This window comes from Etheostoma spectabile, unplaced genomic scaffold (genome assembly GCF_008692095.1).
Source record: "Etheostoma spectabile isolate EspeVRDwgs_2016 unplaced genomic scaffold, UIUC_Espe_1.0 scaffold00008503, whole genome shotgun sequence".
In the NCBI taxonomy this organism is placed as follows: Eukaryota; Metazoa; Chordata; class Actinopteri; order Perciformes; family Percidae; genus Etheostoma; species Etheostoma spectabile.
In genome coordinates, this window is record NW_022603600.1 from 1 (window position 1) to 7781 (window position 7781).

The window sequence follows — 7781 nt, forward strand, 5'->3', positions numbered from 1 at the left end:
TCTAGCGCTGCCTTTCGTGTCTCATTTCGACACTACACACTCACACCTTTTCATTAAAGTGCTACCCTCGAGTCTTTCTTTCTCCGTATTACACAACCTTTTGTACTTATTCCTTTTTGCTCAAAAAACTTCATGAAACAGACAAAACACAAGTGTCATAAGTCATGTAGACGTGGACGTGGACTACTTTAAAAGTGGTGTTTACCCGTCCTATCAGCACATGGCGTGCAGTCCTTTTGGTCTGTGACACATTCAAAATGTCACTAAATGCTTTTTTAGTCATTAGGAATCTTTTGACAGTCCGGTGCAGACGTTTGGCCTGGTGCCCGATTCATTTCCCTTTCTGGTACTACATACGTTACGTAACTTTCCGGCTCTGGCGTGCTGCCAAAAGTAGTGTGCGAGCGTCCAACAACTGCACAACAACCTGAACTTGAACTCTGACATCCCGATGACGTAAAAACGACACGCGTCGCCACCTCTGGTGCAATCCCCGACGTCGATTCCAAGAGGGATCAACACACACACACACACACACACACACACACACACACACACACACACACACACACACACAAACACACACACATCTGTGACCCTAACCCTAGATTGCTGCTCAAACCTGTTTGACTATGACGCAGCCCATCATCCCTTAAACAGTAAACATAATAACACAAACCATCCGCTTCCACAACTAATGAGCAATACTATCTTAGATCACATGGTTAGGAGTACTGCAGTATTTTCCATAAATGTACATATTACGTAGGTATTAGTATGTGTAGCTCTGTGCACATGGTCTTATCATTCTTTACAGAGCATGTAGCATCTTTGAGATAAGACATGTAAATTAATTGTAGTTTTCTTTCAACTAAAATCCATAAACTGAGATTCAAGGCCAAATTCTACGGAAGACGATAAGTGCCACGTGTCAAACCTTAATCTGAGTTTGAATCTCAGAATTCAGATTTTTTTTTTTAAATCTCAGAAATCTGAATTTGTTCCCAGAACTCCAACACGTGTACACATTAATAATCTTCCATAATATTTTGTTACGTCAAAGACCAATAATTTAGTTCAATTGACAGGCTAACACAGTTAGTTTCCAAGGTATTTCCCCTAAAAATATCATATACCAAAATATATAATACACAAAATATCCATATCCAGGAATAGTTGCTCTTTTGCACAATTGGGAACAAGTCAGCAAGAGAATATTCCTCTAATATCTCCACTGGTGATGCATCACATTTACATAAATATATATATATATTTCTTAGATTAGAAAAAAAAACAGGATTAAGAACTATAGACCAATAACAGGATTAAGAAATTAGTTATTTATTTAAATCACATTTACATAAATATATACAATCTATCTAATATATATTAGATTTCATTACAAAACTACAATAGTTACTAAAAAAATGTTACATCACAAACACAAACAACAGGTCAAATAACAGTGATGATGGTCTTTATTTATGTAGCAGATTAAAATACATATGCACTTCCAGAAAAAATACAAATACAAGTAAATGTCATTTAGTGACATGAAAATGAAGTTTTTTAGAGTGAAATGTTCATAACTCCCAAATTATGTGAAATGCATGAATCAACCAGCAAAATGTGGAACTATGTTACAAAAAAAAAAAAATCACAATATAAACACAAATCCCCGATATTAAAAGTCGATTAGATATTATACAACCCAATGTCGGCTAAATTAGGATTATCACTACTGAAAGGAAACATGAAAAATACCCCACACTGTAGAAAATATAATATACATCAAACACAGAGGGCAAATAGTGAGATTCTTTTAACAACAAAACCAAACTCACTATTGATATATTATTATAGTATTATAATATATTGTAATTTTGGCGTTTGGGGAATTCCATACTGACGTCAAACAGACTAAGTCACCTAAAACCCCACAGGCTCCACTCAGAATCTAAACCATGTCTGTGGCGCCCCCAAGTGGAGCAGACCCAACAGTGCACCAACCCCCGGGAGACAAATGTCCTCTTTAGGGATTCTGTAATTCATATAAAGACAGTGATTTAGGTCATTTTAGGTCCTATGGTTGGTCTAATCACTGTGATTGACAGAACTAATGACTAGGGGGGTTGAGTTTTTACCTGCATCATTACCACCAGGATTAAAATATGGGTGGAGTTTCTCAGTGAACCTACACCCAGTAAAGGAGTAGATGAGAGCTGCAGCATCTACGTCATAAAAGGAGACCAGACCCCCTTCATAATCCACAAACACCCCCACCTTCTGAGGCCGAGTCTTCAGAGTGAGAAGGATCGGAGAGTCTGCACGAGCCTTGTACTGGTTTCCTATACCCAAGTACAGAGTCCAAAAGCCATTCATGGGGCACAGGGATAATAAGGCGAACTTCCTTTGGATTGTGTCTCTGGCCACTCCTAAAGCCCAGGTGGTCTTCCCTTTGACCTGGACTTCATAGTAAAATCTCCCTGAAGAAAAGCTTTGCTTTCCCAAGACAGCGTTAGAAGATTGTCTCTTTGGGTTGTCTGGGAGATTCAGTTTTTCATCACCACGCCGGACTTGCTTCCCGTCCTCGGACAAGATAAGGTACAGATTGGCCGTTTCGGGATCAAGAGTCACGTCCACTGGGAACCGCTGAACCCTCTTCAGCTCCACATCAGCACCCATCTTCTTCATGTCTTTACTGAGTGTGTCCTCCAGCTGAGCCAAAGCTCTCCTCACAGTCCCCTCATGTGAGGAGACAACTCTGATCCCTGTCCAGTCTTTGGTGGGCGGAGCGGGGTTCAAGGACGGGAAGCTTAGGAGGAGTTGTAGGGGGTCTTTAGTACGTGAGAGCTGCTCCAGCTCTGAGCTTCTCTTCTTCAACTCAGAGATTTCCTCTTCCAGCTCTCTGATGAAGCATTCGGTCTGTTTCTCTGTTGTTTGGTGCTTCTCTGTGATCGCGTCAATGAGCTCAGCCAGACTTCTCTCAGCAGACTTTATCAGGGAGGTGAAGACCTGCACACTGGCGGCTGTCTCGTTGGCTGCGTCCTCCTGGCTTAGCACCAATGACTGCTTGAGCTCCTGGATCTTCAGTTGTCTCTCTTGGATCATCTGCTGAACTTCAGCCTCTGTCTCCCCAGCTCAGCCTTCTTTCCTTTATACTCTTCCAACAGAGGAACAGTGAGATGAAGCTTGTGAATCGACTCAGTGCAGAACCGACACACGCAGATCTGGTCCGTCTTGCAGAACAGCTCCAGAGGTCTAGCGTGCCTCTTACACAGTCTGCTTTCCAGGTTCTCCACGGCATCAATCAGCGTATGGCTTGTCATGACTGTGACTTTCTGGTGAAGCTCCAGATGGGTCTCGCAGTAGGAGGCCAGACACACCAAGCAGGACTTCAGGGCCTTCGCTTTGGTTCCAGTGCAGACGTCACAGAGAACTTCTCCTGAGATGGCACGTGGCTCCTCAGAACTCTTCTTCTTTTGAAGTGACTGCCTGAAATGAGCAGCCATCTCAGATACAAAAGTGTTGACCCGAAGTTCTGGTCTTCTGTCAAAAACCTCTTTACACATGGGACACTGTCTCTGGACATTGACATTAAAGTGGTCTGTGATGCAGTCCTTGCAGAAGTTGTGTCCACATGGTATGGTGACCGGATCGGTGAACACGTCCAGACAGATGGAGCACAGGAAGTGGTCTTCAGAGAGGAGACTGCCGGCTGTCGCCATGTCTAAGAAAAAAAAATCAAAGTAGGAAATAACTTGGAAGTTATCTTAATTTTAATATGTAGATCAAGCAAGCGTTTTGCAAGGATTTTAAGGTGTCTTTCCTGAAAAACCCTATTATAGGTTTGGGATTCGTCCATCTTTTGTGTGTGTTTTTAAGTTTTTAGTGTACGTAATAGATGTATAAAGTACACACTCCTGTTTGAAATACCTCGATCGGTGATGCCACTGATTGACAAAGCCAGCCCAGCTTGCTAAGACCTTGTAACATTCAGGAGTGGTTCTGCTGCAGGGTTTGCCATGTCAGCAGTGCGGTGGTCTCTTGTTCCTTGAGGGGGATGAGAGATCTACGCACTAGTCTGTACGAGTCTACGCACTAAACCTAGCCAAAGTAAATGTTCTATTTCCTATCATGTACAAGCACCACACGGCCAGTACATGGAATATGCCAGGGGTTTACAACAGGCTGTCTCAAAAGTAGGAAAAGTATAAATGTTGGAAGGTAAGCAAGTACAATGATCAGGTGTACTCACTTGTTGTACTCGAGGCTCTGTTGTACTGTCCACCTGAAGAGAGAGAGAGAGACTTGTCCAGACTGCAGCCGTGCTTTCTGTTGCCCTGAGATTTCTTAGTTTCAGTTTCTTTTACCATGAATCATGTGACTGTGAAACACCCCTCCAGCTTTCCCACTCTTGGTTGTTGCTCTCCATAAAAACTAATGCAAATTAGTATTCAAACTGGCAAAAATACATTTATGAGAGGCTGTTTAACCTGCAAACTGACGGATGAGTCCAACCTGTGTAGATTTAACATGTTCAGAACAGAAGAACTTACAAAACACTTCCCTTAGAGAGGATTTCTAGGTCTGCCATGCCCTCTGGTGGCCATGTTGGAAAGGTTCAGCTGATCAATAATAGTAGCCATGCAGACATAACACTCTAAGAAACTTCTGTTTATTAACAGTTTGAATATGTCTGTTTTCTTACAGAAGTTGTCCATAGAAAGTGATTCACAGTTGTGTTTGTGTTTATTTATATGTCAGAGTGCATTATGGGTAATTTATCTGTTTCCCCAGTGGATGAGGGAGCGTCAAAAGCCTCAAAAAGCTTCAAAAGTGGACCAAAAAGCGTTGAAAATGTGGTGTAAAAAACGCCAAAAAGTAAATAAGAAGCGTTGAAACAAGCGTCAAAATTACTTTGTCCGAGAGAATGTGAAATAACATTTGAAATGACAGAAAATGTTCTGAGTTTTTACTTCAATTTGTTGTTTTTAATTACCGTTAATGAGCTATCCGAACTTTTTTTCTGTTATTTTACGGATTCATTTCTTACAGTGTGTCACAACAAGATTTCCTGATTTTTTCTAGGTTAAATAATTCGTTCTTCACAAAGTGGGTAAAAATCCCAATTTGTCTTCCGTGTACATTATGTACAATCTTTTTAAATAGTGGCTTTTGGTGATTCTCTAAAGACAACTTTAATAAGTAGACTATGAATAAGACAGGGCTGTAGTACTCGAGTCCGGAATCAAGACCGTTTTTCTATGGTCTCGGACTTGTCTCGGACTCGCTAGTATTTGGACTCGGACTTGTCTCGGTCTTGGCCACTGGTCTTGCCAAATATGTCTTCTGGTCTGGACCGAGTCCAGGTGTCTTTATTATGTTGATAATAATATTGGAGGGAAAGTGAAACCCAAAATGATTGTCTTGATACTGTCATGCCTAAGACCTGTTTTTCTGTCCTGGACTACGTCTTGACTCGGACTCGGTCTTGTCTTGGACTCGAAGCTCTTTGGACTCGGTCTTGACTTGGACTCGACTAGTCCTGGTCTTTGACTCGTCTTGGACTCGACTTGACTCAGACTCAAACCTCTTTGGACTCGGTCTTGACTTGGACTTGACTAGTCCTGGTATTTGACTTGTCTTGGTCTTGACTTGACTCAGACTAGAACCTATTTGGACTCGGTCTTGTCTTGGACTCAAACCTCTTTGGACTCGGTCTTGACTTGGACTCAAACCTCTTTGGACTCGGTCTTGACTTGGACTCGACTAGTCCTGGTATTTGACTTGTCTTGGACTCGACTTGACTCAGACTCGAACCTCTTTGGACTCGGTCTTGTCTTGGACTCAAACCTCTCTGGACTCGGTCTTGACTTGGACTCGGCTAGGTCCTCTAGGTTTTAATTTCTTGGTCCAATAATGTCCAAGAACTGGGAATATTACTTTATTTAGACCTATGTATTACCTTTTACAGTAGCTCCTTATAATAACTGGTAATACATCCGTTGTAGAAAAAGTTGTTTATTCTGTTTCAAGATTTCGAGTAACGGCAAAACCTTGTCTGGTCTTAAAGGTCCCATTCCACAACATGTTTTCACGCTTTACTTTTCTATAACAAAAACTGAATCATGTGTTATCCATTAGCACACAGACGGGGAGCGTAAATCACATGAGATTTTCAGATGAACAGAACTGTATCATCTGCATAGCTGTTGATTTTAACGTGATGTTGTCAGATGATACGATCACAGGGAAGCATGTATTTACAAAACCAGAGGGACGGATCGCTCTATCCCAAGGAGATATATATAAATGGCATGTAATGTGTATTTAATCCTTGTGTTGTCTTCCCGTTAACCATGAGCTTGTCCTTCCAGGTCAACATTGAAAATGAACTTTTTTTTGGTGTGCTTTTCCGATATTTTTGTCACTTTAAAAAAAAAACTGAGCTGGTTTAACAACAGATTTTACACTTATTCTTGGGATTCATGGTCAACAAGCCTCATTTATGTCAAATTATACACAAGTTTTTAGTTAAAAAGGCAGAAATTATGAATTATTTTGACAAGATTTCAATGTAATGTATATCTGAAGCATAAAAATACCAGTAGAGATGAGAAAATGTAAAAAAATCAGAGTTCTGAAATTTTATTTTAGGTAAGAATTAGGTAAACATATTCTTTTGCTTGACACTATTTAAAAAGACAAAAAAAACTTTTCACTGTTGTAAGTTTTTCACTGGTACTTTTTACTCCACTACATTCATCTGACAGCTTTAGTTACTTTACACATTAAGATCCCTGCACTCATGCAGTTTATAAAATACCAGGTTTTATTATAATTAGACTATCCATAACAATATAAAGTCCAGCTGAAATGATTGGACCATTAAACACTTGGTTGACAGAACTGTTTCCAGTTTCTAAAATGTGAGGATACTTTTACTTTTAATATTTTAGGTACATTTTCCTGATGATACTTACATATATTTATTTAACCCTCGCGTTGTCTTCCCGTTGACCTGCAACGTTGCTTTTTTCTGGGTGGAAATTTCAACAGTTTGTTCTTCTTTTTCTACACTTTTCTCAACATTTTTGTCTATTTTATTCCAATTTTTTGTCACTTTTTTGACTTTTTTTAATCACGTTGTAGTCAATTTTTCAACAATTTCTCTGTTGCTTTTTCCAATGTTTTTGACGTTTTTTGTTACGTTTTCCGTTTTTTTGGGTCACTGTTTCAGCGTTTGAAAATATTTTTTCTATATAAGTATAATATATTATATAATAAGTTATATAAGTATATAATAAGTTTTTTTTTATTTTTTTTTGTAGATTTTTTCCAACATTTGTCGCTTTTTTCTACGTATTGTTACCAGGGGAAGACCCAGGACTAGGTGGAGGGGGTCCAGCTGGGAGGAGGCCCTGGGGTAGACCCAGGACTAGGTGGAGGGGGTCCAGCTGGGAGGAGGCCTTGGGGTAGACCCAGGACTAGGTGGAGAGGGTCCAGCTGGGAGGAGGCCTCGGGGAAGACCCAGGACTAGGTGGAGGGATTATATCTCCAACCTGGCCTGGCAACACCTCGGGACCCCCCAGTTGGAGCTGGTTGATGTGGCTCGGAAAAGGGAAGTTTTGGGGTCCCCTGCTGGAGCTGCTGCCCCCAAGACCCGATACCGGATAAGCGGATGAAGATGGATGGATGGATGGATCTTTCCTCGACCTCATGATGTTTTACATCGAGATCAGAGAAAAAGGTTTCGAAGTAGACCTAATTTCTTTTTC

The 7781-nt window shown here is 40.7% G+C and overlaps 1 pseudogene; it reads right to left on the bottom strand.

Annotated features, from left to right (window-relative positions):
• Nucleotides 1-1581: 1581 nt before the first annotated feature.
• LOC116678880 (E3 ubiquitin-protein ligase TRIM21-like) lies at nucleotides 1582-5324 on the bottom strand (annotated as a pseudogene).
• Between the last annotated feature and the right edge of the window lie 2457 nt (nucleotides 5325-7781).